A 20485-nucleotide genomic window follows, 5' to 3' on the forward strand; every position below is an offset into this window, starting at 1 on the left:
ATGTGTTTCAACTGTAACATCTCGAAGACAAAGTTTTACCAAGGACAATCAAGTATATTAGAAGGAGAAAATAAATCTTAACTTTGAATAATAATGTAATAAAAGTAAGGCCATTTGTTGGTGGTGCGGTGGCAGCACGTGGCAGATGGTGGGCCAGGTGCGCACGCGCCTTGGTTGGCGCCACTCTACCCTGACTCTTCCATCCTCAATACCACCTCCCCAATCCTCCAGTCCTCTGCCCTTCCCCCTCCACCTCTTGCCTCCACCAGTCCATGGCCACAAGCGACTCGCGTCACCAGCCTCCACAATACTTGCCACCAAGTATTCAGGATTCTCAGTCATCAGCTGCTGTTTTCACTCAAATCTCCATATCTCCATATTTCACAGAAGATGCTGAATGTCGAATGTTTTGCCATCACTCATGAATTTGTCAATATTTAGGCCACGATATTGTATTTACTGAAGTTTTCAGTTAAGTAGAAAAAAAGTAGGACGGCAAGTAAACTTGTGACCTTTGTTCGAAATCTTACGTGTTTCCGTAAAATGTTAAGTATTGTATAAGACTTCTCTTCTGCGTAATTTAATTTTATGTATTACTTTGCTTTATGCGTACTTCTCTTTCCTTTTTTTTCTTACTTTGTATCAATATGTATGTTTTCCTATTATGTATGTATGTCCATATGTGTGTACGTATATATGTCATTCTGTATGACTATGAATTGATAAATAAATATTTGCTTGTTTATTAGTATTTCAGAGAGAGAGAGAGAGGGAGGGGGGAGAGAGAGAAGTTCATCTCAGTAACGTTCACTGGGGAGCAGTTTTTTTTTCCTCACAATGCTAGACAGGTATTTTGGCCCGTGCTATCACCTGCATCCGTGCTACACGGCACCTGCGTACACCTGTACTGATATTTTCTGCACCACCATCGACATGTGCTTCTCACCTGCTTTCCGATGCACCTCACTCGACACTTGTTTCACTATGACACACCTGCACTTTATCTTCCTCACACCTGCCTTCCTTTACGTGGACTAACGAGGCGAGGGTTTACCTGTATCGATCCAACACCTGCCTCCACTCTAACAGTCACTTCCTCCTCACTGGCTGTAAGCCTACTTATACTGCCTGCATCACCCCTGCCTGTCTGCGTGACGACAATGTAGTGCTTTCTCCCACCGCATCCTGGTGATATGCAGTTTTTCATTCAAGTTAATTTGTTGCAAAACTTGTTTATCTGTTGTGACTTCCAGATACTCTGCGCCAATGAAAGGAAATATAAGATTAACATTTTATGATCTGCAAATTTGTTTCAGAAACTTAAATGAAAAACTTGCATACATTAATAATAATAATGTTTTTAAAGACTAGATGGCAAAAGGAACGATATTTTATTTATCAAGGACATATTTCTTCATCGTACGTACGCACGTACCCGCTCCCCTCCTCTCGCCACACTGCACCAGCATCTGCCCCACACCGGCCCTAGTAAGGCGAGAGGCCACAGACAAAGGTGTGCAAGACAGTGAGTTGTTTGACGTGGTTGTCAGACACGTGTGCAAGTCCCGCTGCGGCCCTCACGTCCCGTACGTGTTCTTGTAATGGATGTTACGTAAAGTGTTGCATCCTCCTTCCTCTCAGGACATAGCCAAGTTGATTGCTAATGAGGCAAATGAATATTTCGTATTTTGATTTAGCTTAATGAGGACGTGTAGCGGTTGTCGGCGGGTGGTGGTGAGACAGGAAGGCTACCACGGCCGAGGCCGGGTTGTGGGGAGGCCACCCAACACCTGCCACCCGCACTTGTCCTTCACCAACACCTGTACTCTACAGGCTCCTGCACTCGCCTGATTCCTCGATACCTCTCTCTCTCTCTCTCTCTCTCTCTCTCTCTCTCTCTCTCTCTCTCTCTCTCTCTCTCTCTCTCTCTCTCTCTCTCTCTCTCTCTCTCTCTCTCTCTCTCTCTCTCTCTCTCTCTCTCTCTCTCTCTCTCTCTCTCTCTCTCTCTCTCTCTCTCTCTCTCTCTCTCTCTCTCTCTCTCTCTCTCTCTCTCTCTCTCTCTCTCTGATACAGTTAATCAATAATTGTACCACGGTGCTTTGGAACTTTCGCGCTTCCGGGTTTTTCCTCGCGATTCCCTCATTAAAAATTTGATAATGAATATTTCTCTTGAATATTTCGTATTTCTTAGTTTCAGAGGTTAAGATAAGAAATACTTAACTACAGTTACATAGATGTGTAATTCATAACTATGTTATGAAAAAAATAGCGCTGCATTGTCGTAGTGAGACATCCAGTAAAGCAGCGCGAGACACCAACACCATGGCGCGAAGGCCTTGAAATGACCTAGAATGCTTCAACCTCAGGAAGTCTGTGACTCATCAGGGAGCTACAAGCCCTCACGTCTGAGTGTTGTAGCTACACTCACATAATCAATTAGTGGGATGACCCACATTCCTTTCCAGCTGTCCCACAAAACCAGGAACCATGGTGAGTGTCATTGAGAGTTTTAGTTAACAGTTGATGCCGCGCAGCTGCCCATCCGTTCACCTTAGCACTTGTCCCCGCAGCTGCTGCTCCTCTTGACACGTGCACTGCAATTCATGTAATATTTCCTCGTTTTGACGACAGTTTGGACTTGACTCGTACTGCTTGGTGGACAGTGTTGGACAGTGTTGCTTGTTAAGTTAGAACGTTTCATATGCAAAATGTATAAAAAGGGCTCTTCCGAATATTTTAACATTAAGAAAATAGTAAAAGCATACGACCCTTAATATGACGAAGAACACAGGATAACAAACACTAACAAATATTTAGGCTCTCCTTAGACCGTTTGATTACACTTCTCTAACTACTAAGGGGAAGAAACTAATGTCTTGATAACGGGCACATTTACAAGAGTTAAGTTCTTGCCAGGCTGCCCGGTAGCAGCCCAGTATTAAAGGTTGTGCTGCGGTTGAGGCTTCTCGTAATATTAATCACATGTGGAGGCCCATCATACTAGCCTTGGGCGACACTAAGAGAACCATATATTGTAATAATTCATAGGTTCCCATTCGGCCCGCAGCTTGCCAAGGTGTTTCCCTCTCACCTGCCGCCTCCTTGGCCCTGGACCCTCGCCTCGCTCCCTAAACCCTTGCGGAGGCCCTCTCCCTCACTCTCCTTCACCGCTACCACCACCTGGCGCCCCAGGGTGTGTCCGCCGCCACCACCATCAGCAGCATCCCTCCCCACCACGGCCACCACCAGCACATCCCCACACCCCACTGCCGCTTCACGTCCTTTATTGCCATCACCTTCGCTCACCTCCATCTCTACTTTCCCCGTCATCACCTTTACTACGACTTTTACTTCTACTGGCATCATTCTCTATCATTATCACTAATGCAGCTGTCACCATCACACCTCTACCAAGCCACTGTCCTCTTTTACTATCACCATCATCACCACCTCTCCTTTTGCCACTACCATTTCTATCGTCATCATCACCATCATCCTTATCATCATCATCCTATATCATCATCATCATCATCATCATCATCATCATCATCATCATCATCATCATCATCATCATCATCATATTAAGAAGTAAAAAGGAATTCCAAGCAGAAACGGAACCTAAGATGTAATTAGGCTGTTAGGATAACTATTCTAACCTAACTATTAGTAAGAGGGTCAGGATGGTACAGAAGAATATTCCTCCTCATCCACCCATCCTTCCATCCAGAAGCCAACAGGAAGAAAAGGAAACGGTACCATGCTGTAAAGAAAGATCTCATGAAAATAAAGATAAACTTCATTAAAAAAAAAAAAATATCATCACATTCATCACCACTACCACTTTCACTATCACCACCATTCCCTCTACTATTTCCATCACCTTTTTCACCATCGTTCACCACATTTCTTTACTGATATACCACCATCATTACTTCTACTCCCCTTCCCCTCAACTAACCCTCAACTAACCCCACCATAAATGTCACCATCACCACTTCCCTCCCATCCCATCCCCTCCCCTCCCGTCACACCCCCCCCTCAGCAACATCGTTTTTATCTTATTTTCATCCTTGTTTATTAAGTTTAACGTGTAAATGTCTTATATTTCCATTACAGGTGAAGAGTTTAGGTACAGTTGTGATTGTTTTTGCATCTAGTATATTTATTTTTATGGTTTGCTTTTTATGAGATTACTTGTTGCACTTCTCATATTCTAATTTTCAAGGATTCTTCAAGCTCTGCCTTCGTAGTTGTTACTTTTTTTTTTATTTCTTTTGGCTTATTGTTTTTATTCGTATTTGCTTTTTTGCCTTTTATTACTTTTTACTATGTGTGTGTGTGTGTGTGTGTGTGTGTGTGTGTGTGTGTGTGTGTGTGTGTGTGTGTGTGTGTGTGTTTTGTCTTAAATGACGGAACTGTTTGCTCTGCCTATATATTTTTCTACATACTTTGACTCGTTTCCTTTCATGCCTCACTCCCTTTTGCTTTTCTGATTTATTCTTTATTCTTCTTTTCCGTCTTATTGTGAAACAACTTATGAAACTATTTGTTCTCTTTGTTCTCCCTTGGGTCTTCTTATTTGGAGCCTGTAGTTCTTTCTATGCTGAATTTACTTCTCGTATAAGTATCGCCTAACGAATTTCCAGCTGTTGGTGCCGCAGAGATTCTTATCATAATTATGAATTAAAGGCTATTCATAACATTCATTGCCAGTCCCCACCTTTAGGTTTTTGTAGGTATTCCTTGAGGTGACTCCTGCGCCACTGCATTCTCTTCCTGAACATCCTAATTAACTTGTATTTTCAACTTTTTTTTTCATTTGCATTATTGAATGTTTAGTGGATGAGGTCTACCTTTTGACATCTCAGTTTACTACATCGATTATTGACTTTCAAAAGTTGTTTATTTATTAATTTTTCTTTATACTGTCTTTTCTTGACTATTTGTCATTATATTTTTTTTCCGGCATTCATTTGGTGTTTTCTGCATAACTGCCGTTTTCCAACGAAAAGACTCTTTTCAATCCTCGATGTTTTACGGCATTCTCTGTTTATCCTTGTTCTTGTGATATTTGATTGCAGGTTTTTAATCCTCCTGCATTTCTAGCACTTATTTGTTTCTGTTTTCTTCTTTTGTGCTTAGTATTAAAGTAAGTTTTTTTTGTTTAGCAGTTTTATTTTTCATAATGTTTATTCTGATTTTATTGCCTTTTCCACTTTTGCTTCACTTTTTTTTCTGGTATTATATGTATATATTTTTTGTTTCCTCACCACTCTCACTTTACTTAATCGAAGTGGTGGTGTGTTATTGAGTTCTTATTTGAATTTATTTCATGGGTGTTCTTATCAGACCTCTAATCTAAGATAACAGAATATTCAAACTATTATTTCACCCAGCTGGCCTTTCACATTAATCAATGTTGACCTCTTCTCTATTGGAGTTCGTGTAATTTTTTTCCCCGTTCCCCGCTTGCCATGATCTCATAGTGCCTGTTTCCACTTACCTTAGATATTACCACACACGTTTATGCCTTTTATTTAGTCACTATGTGTATCATTCGAGATTGGTCATAGCTCCTGTTAGCGCTGGTTTGTTATTTTTTTTTCCAAGTTTGTATTTATGTTTCTTCTATTACCATATGTTCTAATTTTCTCTGCTATTGTTGTTTTGTTTATATTTGATTTTCACCTTTAGTTAAAATTTCTTCTTGCGAATTTTCAAGACATCTGACTTTCTCTGTTACTCGTGATTTTGCTTTTTCTCAATTTCATGGTGTTTTGTTGTGTTTATTCTTTTATCGTGAAGTTTTATGGTATGTAATTACTTTTATTTCATTACGTTTACATATAACTTTTTTTTCTATTTATTATTTCTTCTATCACTTATATTATTTCCGTTGCTTCCCATTGTAATCATAAGAATTTATTACCAGTCTCCACCTTACTCTGTCTTCTGCGCCTTCTACTTCACCTGTGACCTGCACTCTCCACACTCTTTCTGTTTTTACTTTGTCGCGCACGAGCAGATTTAACTATTACAACACGTGGTGGAATTAAGAATTAACAATAACATGGTTCCTCTGATCTTCTGTTTGAATTAAATGCTGGTGGTGGTGGTGATGGTGTGTGTGTGTGTGTGTGTGTGTGTGTGTGTGTGTGTGTGTGTGTGTGTGTGTGTGTGTGTGTAACATCACAATTTGCGTCATGCTCACCTGGTGGGGTTGGGGGCGGGGACTTGGGGAGCATTGCATCACCTGGCGGGCGGCATCGTCACGGTGTTCATGCGGGCGGGAGATGATGGGGGCGCGGATGGGCCGGAGGAGGGACGGGGGACAGCGACATGAGAGGGTTGAGGTGGCTCGGGTGGCTGGGTCAAGGGATGGGGGGAGGAGGGAGGGGAAGGAGGCAGGTAGAGGGAGTCCCCACAACCTCCATTACCTCCCCACCGTTGTCTCTTTGTACACCGTGAGAATCTGATTAACTTATATTACGTGTAGTGGTGCGCTTTTGTCTGTGGCCCGAGTCTTTGTTGGAGGTCAATGATTCCTCGCACGTAAACAGGGACGTACCTTCTCAGAGTTTTAAAGTTGGACTGTGTAATTTTTCTCAGGGTTTTAAATCCATACATTGTAAATTTTGATTTTGAATTTAAATTTAGACAATGGCTTTTTTTTAATGGACTTCAATTTCATTCAGCATAACTCTTCTCAAGCAGTTAGAAAAGTATATCTATTAACTTTGCGTCGTTTACTTTAAACAATAGAATTTATTTCAGTTTGCCACGTACATCATTATTCTATCGGCTTTCAATTTAGACAGTATAGAGTAACAACTCTCTTGGCTTTTCACATTCATAAAAGCCTATATCGACATCAACATGACATTAATGGCTTGTACTAAGATCTTACACAACATGAAGACTATTTAGGTATTCAGCAATTGTTCCTTTTTTCCATATTTTTGTTCGAAATTATGTGAATTCAATTGCTCGTTATTCAGATTACAATAGCATCCCTTCTCTCCACTACTCCCTCCCTCGAACTTTCTCCTTCCGTCTGTCCTTGGAACATGAGTCATTACTAGCATTCTTCATCATACCAGAGCACCAACATTCCCACAGCCTCCATTCCTCCCTCTCTACCATGTCGCTTGCTTATCTCGCTCCCTATTCACCATTTGCATCCCTCCTCCTGCTCCTTTTGTTCCTTCTCATAACGTCGGCTTTGTTTTAACTTATGGTACAAAAAAATACACATTAACACATCTTTTGCAGGGAAATTTATGTGCACTTATGCTAACCGGTGTGTTAGCCCGTGACTGAAAAGTAAATGGTGATGGTTGGCATATGGAGATAAAAGCTTAGACAGTTAAAATGATGCATTAACAAGTAGATATATATATGTCGATGTATACTTGTATACATTCACACATACATTAGTTAATCTCTTTGTCCATCTAATTATACATACTATATACATTCATACATACGCACATACATACAAAAATACATGCGTTCACACTCACAATCGTCATTATCCTCCGAATTCACTACAATGAATGCACAATGATAATTGAAGTAAAAAATAATACCTATTATAAACTGAGTATTGAGTGGTAAGAAAACACAAGTTGAGACAAGGTACTTTATTATCTTCCTCTAACGTTCCCGTCACAAGACCATCTTCAGAGAGAGTGCACAGGCAAAGTTTCAAAGTTTATTGAGAAAGAAGGGGGAGATACAAACAAGGCAGTACAAGCACAAAAACAGAAATACAGAAAAGTACAAAGTCGCTGGGCGGGCTAGCCTGCTGTTTTTCATGTTAACAAAAAAAAAAAATAAATAAATAAAAATAAAAGCAAAACAAAAACAAAGGAAAAACATAATGATATATATAAGAAAAAGGAGAGAAACAAATAATTACATAGAAGGCTTAGCTTCACTACACTGCCACCACTTTCACTGCACGATCTTCGGGTATTTTCTTCTCGATGGATACCGGTAACTCTTGAAATCGTCTTCGTTGTATCCCGCGATTATCCCAATGTATCTTTCTTCGTCGTGGTAGTAGTAGCCGTTCAGTGCTGCCTCACAGACCGGCCCAGACTTGTTCTCGTGGCGCATCCTCCTGATGGCTGAAGAGTCGCGGAGGGCAGCGGCCGGTGTAGTTGTCGGTCTGGGCTTGGGGTTCGTCGTCTGGGAAGGCGGTGGATCAGCAACCTTCACCTTCTGTTGCCGCTTCTTCTTCGTGACCCAGCCATCCTTTTCTAGCTGGTTGTCTGGTTGGGGATGGGGTTCCTTGGTAACCACGTGTTCTGTAGGCGGCAGTCGGTGTTGATGTGTGTCCTCCTCGTCGTTTGAGCTTGTATCCTCAACACCGCTGAGCCTGCTGCGTGGATGGGATACTGCTGCGGGAAGCTCTTGGGCCCTGCTTGAGTTTTCTTTGCGGGGCTGGGCTGGTTTGGTGGCCGCGGAGGGATGTGCGTCGTCCTCGTTCGTGGATAGGACTTTCATGTCCTCTTTTTCATCGTCGTCGTGGTCGTCTACTCCTCTTCTCCGTCTTCACCGTTAGCCTCCTCGTCTTCTTCTTGGTCTTCAACGGCTGGAGGTTCTTCGTCTTCTTCACCGGCTGGAGGTTTATTTTGGTGCTGGTGGAGATCAAGAGCCAACTCGGGTGTGGTAGTATTTGTCCTCCGCATCTCGGTCCCGGGCTGGTCTCGGCGAGAGCGACTCCTATTGGAGCGGTTAGGGGCGGCCAGGGCGCTTAGCGGAACTTGAATGGCTGGCAAGCCATTGTGCTGCAAGATGGTAGGTATTAGCTCCTGCAGGCGGCGATGGTCCGATCCTGCTAAGGCCTTGGCCGTAAAGATACAGGCTAACACTTTTGCCTGTATGTCCTCCTCTCTCTGTGGCTTGCGTGGTGTGTGCTGACTGCTCGTGACGGGGTTAGGATTTGAGCCGACGGGCACCACATCCCTTGCCTCTGGTCCCTTTTTGCCCTCCCTGATGGCGAGAAGAACTTGGTCTCCTTCTCTGGGAGGCTGGTCCTTAAGAGACCGGGTGAGGCTAGATGCGTGGCAGAATACATCTTTTCCTGTTCTAAGGTCTTGGATAAACCCGTATCCTGCCTTCACATTGTAACATTTGACAAGTCCAGGGTGGTCTGCGGGACTTGCCATGGTACGTCGTCGGAGAAGATGTTCTCTCGCCTGTCGTCTTGAGAGCTGTGTACAGGCAAACGGAAAACGTCAGCTTATATTATACATTGGCGAGTCAGCCTGCCGGGTGGCTGGGAATGACGGCCCGTGATTGGCGGAAATCCGAGAGGGTAAGCTTAGCCGCCATCCTCGGTATCCGCACAGAACCTTCCCTGTGGTTGGTAACATTCCCTGTGCTGATGTATGCCGACTCAAGCAGTTTTCTCGTGTTTTTGTCCAGTCGATCGTGGAGTATTCTGGCTCCCTCCCAGTTTGGTAAATGTCCATGGCTGTCTACGTGAACGACTAGAGAGTTGGAAGTTGCGTGTCGCCGGAGATCGTATTTATACTCGTATAGCCTTTTTTTTAGGCCACGGGAAGTTTCCCCGATTTAGCTGGCTGTGCAGCCCCCACATGGGATGCTGTAGATGATGCTGTCCTTCGCTTCTTTCTTGTTTCTACTCGCTGCAGATACCAAGTTTCCTAACTTTCTGCCTGCAGCATATGCTATGTTGATCCCATTTCTTTCTAGGCGTGTGATGGGTTGAGCCTGCCTGCTGTAAGGAACTATCAGGTATTTCTTTTTCTCCTTCTCAGCCTTAGGCGGTCGTTCTTATATGGACTTTGCCTTGGCTTGTAAACGTTGCAGTAGACCGTGCGGGAACATAAGTCTCTCGAAGCCTTTATTTATATACAGGAGCTCCTCTACCAGGAACTCATCGCTACAGATCCTCAGCGCTCGTAGGAAGAAACCAAGGACGACGCCATATTTCGGTCTAGGCCTGTGGTGGGATAAGTAATGGATGATATCGTCTTTGTTGGTGAGTTTTCTGTACACTGAAAACTTAGCTTTATCATTGCATCGATGTATTAACGTATCGAGGAAAGGAATTTTCCTCTCCATCTACTGTAAATTGAATGTCACTTCTAACACCATTTAACAAGTCTAGCTTACTTTCCACACTGCGCTTATCTGGGATTATCATCAACACATCGTCCACGTATCGTAACCACCTACATCCATTACCCATAATGGGCACAAAGCTATCCACCTCGAGTGCCTCCACAAATAATGACGCTATCACTGCACTTAGGGGTAAGAGTGATCCCATTGCTAATCCGCAGTGTTGCACATATTCCGCACCTTCAAACTCGAAAGCACCGAAATTGACACACAATGACACTAGTTCCACATAATCATTTTTATCTAGAGGTAACAATTTATCACTAACACTGTCGAGAGCTCTTCTTATTGCGTCCATGGCACCATCCACTCACTGGTACGTTAGTAAAAAGTGCCTTCACGTCAAAGCTGGCTAGTCTTTTTCCTGTGAAGTCCACGTCTTTGAGGCGAGAGATGAGGTCCGATGGGTTCTTAAGGTGAGCGTCGCTGATAGATCCTAGTAGTCCGGAGAGAGGTTTGGCGAGTCGTTTGGCTAGGCGATGAGGTGCACTGCCAACACCCGACGTGATGGGCCGCATGGGGAATCCCTCCTTATGAATTTTAGGTAAACCCTTCATTCTTGGAGGTCTGGGGGCTTCCTCGAGGAGACCAATCTGTCGTTTTCCTCGTTCGGACTTCAGTAGTATCATGCGAGCTACCTTCTTGAATTTTTCGGCCTCGCGTGTGGCATATCCAGCGTGCACTCTCTTGTACGTGTCTCCGTCGCTAAGCAAGTCCAGCATCTTCACTACGTAGTCCTCTTTCTTCATCAGCACGACTCCTCCACCCTTATCCGCTGGTGTAATCACCAAGTCGTCCCTTTTGCTAAGATTCTTGAGAGCTACTTGGAATTTCCTTGGTAGAGTTGTCTTTTTCTTCATCGGCCAGGGCCAAGTAGCAAGCAATTATTCCTTGATTAAACCCCTTGTCTGCGTCGCTCTCGTTCCATCTGTAGTTCTTTGTAACGTAGTCGTGAAATTTATTTTTACTCAACACCGGAGTCGAATTTGAGACCTAGTGGCAAGGCTTGCATTTCAGTTATTATTGAGTTATTATTTAGTTATTATAAACTTGATAGAGAACAAAGATAATTTTCACCCAGCCATACTAACCGCACAAGATCACTTACCTGTACTCACCTATCGTCTCTCTTTCCGTACAGGTGAACAAGAGCTACGGAAGATGATGGAGCGTCAAATTAAGGTAATCGAGAAACGTGCTGTGATTTTACCTTTTTCTGTGTAAAGGAGAGACTTGGTAGAGGTGAGCAGTGATTGATGGCAGGACCACAGAGTAGTTTGTCGAGTCATTAGAAGCAGCACGCAAACTTGAGGAGACAAGGAAGGGACGTGATTGTGGTTAGGCGCAGGGTCGACACGCGAGGATCAGTCAGATGGAGCGTTCTGAGACTTTATTTGAATTGATGCTGACTATTATTGTAAGAGTTAATTCCTTTGTTAAAAAATATCATTTTTTTAAATCGTTATTTCCTTTGATTAGAAAAAAAAATCTTCATTTGTGTGTTTGTATTAATTTATTTTAGTAATCTGTTGATGTAACTTTTTGTTTATAAAGAAATTTGACTTAATCCCTTCTATGTTTATACCGTCATTTTTAAAACATTCTTTTTTTGTTTAGGAGAAAAATCTTTCCCTTTTCGCTAACGCTGTATTTCCAAGAGATCTTTCCTTCACACAAAGCATGCCAGAATACGGATCCTAATTTAAATTAGCCATAGGAGATATCCCTGTATCGAGACAGTGCATCATTATATAAATCCAATGATTTTGATTAAAAAAAAATCAGACGTAGTTATCTAGCTCTCCACTGGTTAATGTTGGTTAGCCTTGAAAAATCACCTCCTTCTTGACCTCTTGCTATCTTGGGTGCTGTCCCTTCCCTGGCAGCGTACCACCGCCACGCCTTTGTTTATTTTGCCAGTGTATTAGGGAGCAGACCAGCGAACGGGGTGAGGGAACTTACGCGGCGTCTTTCTTTGTATCTTTTTTCGTTTAGTTATCAGCAGCGGAGTGGCTGGGGGAGTGAGGGTCATTGAGAAGCGATAAAGATACTATCTCTCTCTCTCTCTCTCTCTCTCTCTCTCTCTCTCTCTCTCTCTCTCTCTCTCTCTCTCTCTCTCTCTCTCTCTCTCTCTCCTTCGATGAAAAATAGTCATTATAAGAATACAAATTACTTAAGAATGTCTGCAGAATGTGAAAATTTCTTCTCATCTCCTCTCTTTTTATTTGTTTGTTTATTAATTTATCGTTAAGTTAGTTAGTTGGTGAGTCAATCAGTTAGTTACGTAATTAATCATTGTAATTATGTAGGTAGGTAGGTACATACTTTTCTGTCATAGTGACTTCAAGTAAGGTTTGGATTTAAATGAGAAACGCGTGGTCAGTGATGGTGTGACGTGCTGTGCCGCGGCGAGGGGTCTGGCCAGCCACTCGCTATCAGAGGCAACGATAAGCGCACGTGTGAAATGCTCAATAGTGGCGCCAGGGACTATAAGGTCTCTGTAGGTGATAACAGTTGTTAGGCCTCGCCCCGTCCCGCCCCGTCCCGGCCCGGCCCGCCCCTCCTCTCCTGTCCTCTCCTCTCCTCTCCTTTCCAGCCACACAGACCATAGTCTACTCCTTCCCTCCTTGCTTTTTGAGGTTATTTTATTTATTATTTCTTTTTTTTTTTTTTTTTGTCATCATGACCTGAGTTTTATTTTAAGTATTTGTTTGTTTGTCTAATTTTTTTTTGTTGGCTTTTTTCCTTGCTTATATATTTATCTATTTGTTTATTACATCTTCATTTTGCATATCAGAGAATTTGATTTGGAAAGATAGATAGATAGAGAGAGAGAGAGAGAGAGAGAGAGAGAGAGAGAGAGAGAGAGAGAGAGAGAGAGAGAGAGGACCAATTAATAACATAATCTTGCTACAGTTTCTTTCAGCAATCGTGTATCTTCTTGACGTTGCCGTTTTTTTGCTTTTCGCAATCTTTCCTTTCTTTCTTTCTTCCTTTCTTTCTTGTTTGCCTGCTTTCTTTTCTTTTTTTCACTTTTACTCGTCTTGTGTGGAAGAGATGAAGAATATGGACTACAATCAATATGCATCGCACATCATTTTCTCGTACACATGCCTTTATTTACCCTCCTTATAACTACCCATTAATCCCTCTTTGTAGTGAGGAATGTTTTTTTCCTATTATTTTTCCATTGCCTTCAAATTTTTTACCACTGTGCACCTGCGTTCAGGATCAGATGGTAACCAGCAGTTTTCCACGGATGAAGCTACACACACACACACACACACACACACACACACACACACACACACACACACACACACACACACACACACACACACACACACACACACACACACACACACACACACACACACACACACACACACACACACACACACACACACAGGAAGGCCGTACTTTAAACGCGAGTGAGACAGGACAGGAATATTCATCAAGCGGGACTAAGTATGACAAGCATCAACAGAACACACCATCGTTGTTCCTGGCTTGTGCGGCTCCTTTGTGGTGTATGACAGCACGTGTGTACAGACATACATACAATTTGGGGGAAGGAAGGAGCGGGAGCGTGTAGATGCATATAAGACTGACGAGAGAGAGAGAGAGAGAGAGAGAGAGAGAGAGAGAGAGAGAGAGAGAGAGAGAGAGAGAGAGAGAGTTGTCCGCACCATCTGGCCACGGGGCCCAAGTTATCACCGAAAGCGATAACATTTCCATTAAGGTCTTGGCAAGATTCGCTTTGCTCGCCTTGTCGTTCATGATGAGGAAGCGTTTTCCTTGAGTGTCTGTCAGGAGAAACGTAATGGGCGATATTGATGCTTGAGAGACGCTTGACAGATCTACAGTGTTTTTTGTTCCCCAAATACTGCTCATATTGCTCTCGTGTTTGTCAGTCATTTCATCATATAAGTTCATATTTAGATGATCTATAATACATCTTTCTTCCTCATTTTAAGTTCTTTAGAGATCAAAACATTTTCCTTCCCCATATATGCCTCCCGTGTATGTCATTTCCACATTCAAGTATCAAATTTCCTGATTTCAAACCATGACGGCCACCTCTACTGTGACGGGTGGGTGGTGGGTGGGGCGATGGACAGTGGGGGTTCCTCACTGATGCTGGCGGGCGGCGGGCGGGATGATGACGGGGATGAACTTGCACTCCCCCCAACACGTGCACCTGGCCTCCAGGTGACCAAGTCGTTATTAGTCATGCATAAATCACAGTCCTTGCCTTCGAAATACTCACGTGACACTGTGCTTGAGCTCGACAGTGGGGCTTAGGGATCTGGAGAAGTAGTGGTGATAGTGCACCAAGAGATAAGGATTGTGGAATTACTGTGCGTTAGAATGGAATTGGTAACTCTGGCGAGGAGAACAGCTGCGCGTGCCACGAGTTGTGCGTCATGGTGGCTGGGTGGGGAGGCAGGTCGCGTGGGCCTACTGGCTGGGGGCTGCTGGGGTGAGAGTCGCCTCCCCTGGACCTTGTAGGGAGGGTTTGCGTGCCGGCATTCATAAAGAGATGATAGAGGGAGCGAGTCCTGATTTACATAGAGCTTTCTTCCAGCAATCAGAACTTTTATGATTAGCCAAATGGACTCCCGAGCCATGATTGACGTGTCCGACCCGCCACACTCAGACCCCCGAGCCAGATTTAAATGGTGATGTGACAGAATAGTAACGTCTACTGAGTTACCTACTGCCCCGCTGCCTCCCTGGACTCAGAAAGGGAAAGTAAAGGGGAGAGAGAGAGAGGAGTACTCGTATATAGACACATTCATTCCTTTCTCTTACCTCAGTAATGTACTGGAGCGATAAAGAGCGACGTGGATGTAAACTATTTCAAATTGTCTAACTTTTTGTCCTATGTTTTTTAGTGTTAGTCAATATGTCTGTTTTTCTTTGTTGGCCTATAGATGAGGGAGTGAGTTTTTCTTTTCTTTTTCATTTTATTTAGAAAAGACTTATTGCGTTTTCCTCGCCGTGCATATGTAGTTCTGAAGGTGTGTGTGTGTGTGTGTGTGTGTGTGTGTGTGTGTGTGTGTGTGTTTCACTGTTTGATCTGCTGCAGTCTCTGACGAGACAGCCAGACGTTACCCTACGGAACGAGCTCAGAGCTCATTATTTCCGATCTTCGGATAGGCCTGAGACCAGGCGCACACCACACACCGGGACAACAAGGTCACAACTCCTCGATTTACATCCCGTACCTACTCACTGCTTGGTGAACAGGGGCTACACGTGAAAGAGACACACCCAAATATCTCCACCCGGCCGGGGAATCGAAACCTGGTCCTCTGGCTTGTGAAGCCAGCGCTCTAACCACTGAGCTACCGGGTGTGTGTGTGTGTGTGTGTGTGTGTGTGTGTGTGTGTGTGTGTGTGTGTGTGTGTAGGACAAACTCCTTACTTCCTCCTGGTGGTCGAGTAGTTATTGGTTTCTGTTTACGAATAGTACAGAGAATAATGAGAGTTGTCAGATAAAATCAGAAGAATAGAGACCGAAGACACATGAAATGAAAGATTACTTCACTTACCCCAGAGAGAGAGAGAGAGAGAGAGAGAGAGAGAGAGAGAGAGAGAGAGAGAGAGAGAGAGAGTTAAAAAAAAAAGTTAATTGTGGAGAGGCGAGTGGAAGGAGAGGAGAGAAGATGAGCGAGGAAGGGAGGAAGGAAGGAAGGGACGGTATGGGCCGGCCATTCTGATGCTATCAATAATTGGTAGTGTGAGGCAGCTCTGAACTGCTACACTTCCATTACTTGAGCCGAAACAGGGGTCAGTGGCCTGGAGGGGGCGTGGTAGAGCCTGGAGGGGGTGCCTTACCGTGCAGGGGTGTCCCGTGGTGCAGGACTCTGGACGGCTGTTTTGATGGCTGGTTTGAGCAGTTTGGTTACTTCAAGGGCACCACCGTGAACTTATTTGGCGATAGGGACAATAGTGTATGGTGGCTGAAGATAGCTCTTTTCATCTCCGGTTTGACCAATTGGATGAAGCAGACTAACACTCGCTTATTTAGTGATAGGGACAAACAAACGTGCGTGAGGCTTCAGAGTTTGAGCAAGTGGGTTGGGTTAATTTAGTAGACGTAACATTAGCGCGAGATTTCATACGGCCAGGTTTTGTTCTGCGGTTTTTGGTTCATTCGCTGGACGTAACATTAGACTATTTGCAACGTGGTGATAAGGCAGACGAGTGCACTCCGCTGGCTCACGATAGGAATGTGTCGTGTAGGTTATAAAGGCTGGTGGACATGGGCCTCGGCATGCATCCTAATGTAATACTCGCATCCCGATCTTGCTTTATGGGCCGATATGTAACCGAGGTAAAAGAAGGATAGGGCAATATATATAAGAGAGATTCCGGCCACTAAGAGGATGCCCATAACAGCAGTGACAATAGGGGAAGGCGCATCTTTGTGTGTGTGTGTGTGTGTGTGTGTGTGTGTGTGTGTGTGTGTGTGTGTGTGTGTGTGTGTGTGTCAGCAGTGGTGGTGGTGGTAGTAGTCGCGTGCCTCTCCGCCCCAGGCACCACCATGATTCCTACGTTGATTGTAAACACGACCCGCAGCGCTCCGGAGGGGGTGAAGGGGTAAGGGAATGAGTGTGAAGGGGTGTAAGGGTGAAGGGAAGTGTGTGAGGGTGAAGGGTGACGGGAGAAGGGCGAGAGGTTGAAGGGTGTGGGGATGAAGGTTGACGAGGAGAGAGCGAAGTGGTGAGAGAAGGGTGTGGAGGTGTGAGGGTGAAGAGTGATGGAGGAACAGAGGAGATAATAGTGTGAGGATAAAGGGTAAAGAGAAAGAATATAAGGATTAGATGAAATTAAAAGGTCAGAAGGAGGAGGAGGAGAAGGAGGAGGAGGAGGAAGAAGACGAATAGGAGGAAGGCTTCGGATACTGGAAAAAAGGAAAGATGAACGGCTTCGTGAGAGGGGAAGACGTTTAAAGAGCCGTCTGAGTGTAAAGCTATTATTAAAGTGTGGGAAGAAAGCTATTCAAGTCTCAGCAGTAATTGATATTTTTTTTCGCTCTTGAACAGAATCCCTTGAGCAGAGTTAAACATATTATTATTTCTTTTTATTGTCTGAGAGGTAATGTTGATTTCGTGATTTGATTGATTTAGTGATTGATCTAATTTCTTTTGTTTTCATCTGTTTTATCCATGCATCTCACCATACGTACCATTACTTTGTATACCAAACCCTATCTTCGCTCTCCTCCTCACGATTAATCAAATGGTGTTATTCCTTCCATCATTCTATTTCAAATCGGCGTTTCTTTGTGTATCTTGGTAAGAAAAAAATAGAAATACAAAAAATATGGTAATTCATATAGGTGTGCTAGTTTAGTTTTCGGTATTGTTTCATGAGGGGAGCGATGCGTCAGTTAGCAGTGAACGGGTTAGAACACTAAAGCTTGTTATCTCTGTTTCTACCTACGCGTGTTCTTATCCAGCCATCAGGCTCGTTCGTCATCTTCTCAGCAGGATCTTACAACACCTTAGCCTTCTCTTGTTCACTCATCTTTTTGCTATACCCTTTTCTTTTTCTTTTCTTTTTTCTCTTCCTGTTCATCTTTTGTATTATTCTTTATTTCATCTTAATATCTTCATACATTTTGAGTTTTTCTTCTTTAGACTCCTCGTACATTCCATCTTTATTGAATAAGATCCTCACATTTTTTTTTTTTTAATTGGCATTTACTCGTTATAAGTGATAGTTTTTTTCAGCTTCTCTCTTCACTAGCATGAGGTTCTGCGAGTCATCACGAACATTTTTTCTTTACGTCATAACCGTCACCATTAATTGGCTTATCCCTCTGGAACTCTTTTGTACTTAATTTTCGGGAGACGTTGAATGGCCTTCCATTTTTCATTTTTCATTTTTCTCTTTTCCCTTTTATCTTTAATTTTCTATCGCATTTTTTTTCTTTTTCATTTCGTTTGTTTGACCGTTTTTTTTATCTTACATTTTTTCTCTTTTTTCTTTATTCATATATTTAATTTCTTCGTTATTCAATCCATATTTGCTCCTTTCCCTGCTTCTATCCTTCCTTAGTTTTTTTTTTTCCTTTCTTTCTTCCTTCCTTCGTTTTGCATGTTTTGTTTGTATGTATCTTTCTTTCTTTCCTTCTTCTCCCCCTTTCCTTTCATTCTTCCCCCCAAACCACTCCTCGGATAACGAAGAATGACAACCTGCGCTTCAGTTACATAAGTTTCCAAGATGCGTACAAGGGTTCAACTTTCAGAATCGTTCATCTCCATTTCGTTGACCTTTATAACCCAGCGTTGCATAAACACTCCTCCTTGGGACACTCAAGGCCACCTTTCAACACCGCACCACAACACTTATCTACTCCAGAAGACTTCCACTGCGCTGTTCCATCTCTTGTACGACAGGTTAGGGAGGAAGAGTATTAACCTTTTCACTGGTATACTTTTTCCCTCCCCCTTATTTTTGTACTCTATGATTAAGTTGAAACCTCTTTGTCTTTTCTTTTTGTTTCTATTTATTTGTCTATGCATAGAAGTTTTGCGGTATTCTGAATGTTAACAAAGAGCGACGATAGTAGAGCAAGATTAATCAGTCACCCTGAGAAGGACCAGAATGCCTTTTGGTTTCTTATATTTTTGTAGTCATTTAGAATTCTGATGTACATTCTTTGTCATCAGTTAAGCAGTAAATATCATTCACTTTCTTTGTGTTTAACTTCTTTTCCCTCAATGTTAAATCTTCTAATGTGCTTAAAATCTATCAGTTATGTGATTATCTAAAGAGACCTCCAGATCAGGCTTAACGTTGAGAGATAAAACACAAAGCATATAATATTCAACATACATTCACTTCTTTGTTTCTAACGTTTTCTCCCAATCTCAAGTCCTCTATAATGCTTAAAATCTATCAGATATTAAATTCTGTAAGGAGACTTCCAAACTGGAATTAACATGAGAGAGAAAACACAAAGCACAGTGGAAGTGAGGACAGAAGCTACTCGTTTCTTTCTAATATCTAGCGATGAGCAAAAGGTCATAGCTCTGCCTGCCTCACCTTGTACCCAAATCAATAAATAACTAATGGAATACCCGAGCATTACACTACTGAAGCGTTACATTGCCGCAGGTGACGAGCTATTCACAACCAGTACGTTAAAATACCACACACACACACACGTACATGCACTACCTTGTCCACACGATTGAACAAGTGCTTAGAGGTCACACCCGAGTGGCTACCAGACCAGAACAGGTGACCAGATAGATGAATTTTGGAACTTATTGAATTTTATCACTTTGGTCGCCACAGGTTAGGTCTTTAGGGAGTTGAATGGCTGGTGTGGGACGTCTTTTTTCTTCTTTTTTTTTTATCGAGACAAACGTTGCATAAAATGGATTCCTCGCCTGTCACATCTGTCTCATCAAGTAATCATCTTAGTCATTTTTTGCACGATTACCAGTTTTACTATTTTTCAACTGTCATTATTTCCTCAGCTTTTCTTTCACCTGTTTTGTTTTCTCCATTGACTTCCTCTCGATTACAATTCATCAGTTATTTATTTTCTATGTTTTCTTTTATTTTTTCTTTATGAGTGATATTTGTTTTCTATTTCTATTCCTCAACTTTCTTTTCTGTGTTACCAATTTAGTTGCCACTTCATTGTTTTGTCCTTTTTATCAGTTTCAATTATGTTTTCCTTCGTTTCTCTTTTTTTCAGCGACTTCCTCCTTGTTGTCACTTCCTTTTTATTAGTATTTCAATTACTTTTTCTTCTCCGTCTTTTTCCAGAAAGAACGCTCTTCGCTTGTGTCTTTTTTATTTCCATTTATCAGTTATGTCCTCATTTTCAGAACTCGAGTACATTTTTTTTTTCACTACCGATGAACTTGCTCTCATTTCATCGATCGAGTGCATGCTATCGTTAGATACATCCACTGATACACTTACAAGGTCTTTTGAGTCCCACAGAAGCACAGCACAGTATATGAACCGGTCATGTAATCCTGCATCCTGAACCGACTATAGTGCTAAGAATGAGATTTGGGATTCCGGAGCCAAAATCATGGGTAGAACTGATTGTAAGCTGGCTAATGGGCGGAGTGGTGAAGGTGCTCGAGGACATTCTCGCCCCCCAAAGGTACACATGAGTATCGCTAACCATTGTAGCGTTACGAAAGATCTGGTGTGGGCGGGGCAGGTACTCAGCAAGACCTCATAAAAAAAAAAGTGGTGGTTGCGAAGGTGTGGCTCCCAGATTGTTTTGTTTCCACAATTCGTTCACGGATGTTTGTTCCCATTAGGTTGCGGTCACGATCGGG

General features: G+C 42.9%; 1 long non-coding RNA gene across 3 annotated transcripts in view; it reads left to right on the forward strand.

Moving 5' to 3' along the window:
* Positions 1 to 20485, forward strand: part of LOC123505030 — a 184282-nt gene that overhangs the window by 80966 nt on the left and 82831 nt on the right. For all 3 annotated transcript variants that reach the window (XR_006675023.1, XR_006675024.1, XR_006675022.1), the window contains exon 3: positions 11300 to 11340. This is a non-coding gene — a long non-coding RNA (uncharacterized LOC123505030). The remainder of the gene's footprint in view (positions 1 to 11299; positions 11341 to 20485) is intronic.

This window comes from Portunus trituberculatus, chromosome 17 (genome assembly GCF_017591435.1).
Source record: "Portunus trituberculatus isolate SZX2019 chromosome 17, ASM1759143v1, whole genome shotgun sequence".
Lineage (NCBI taxonomy): Eukaryota > Metazoa > Arthropoda > Malacostraca > Decapoda > Portunidae > Portunus > Portunus trituberculatus.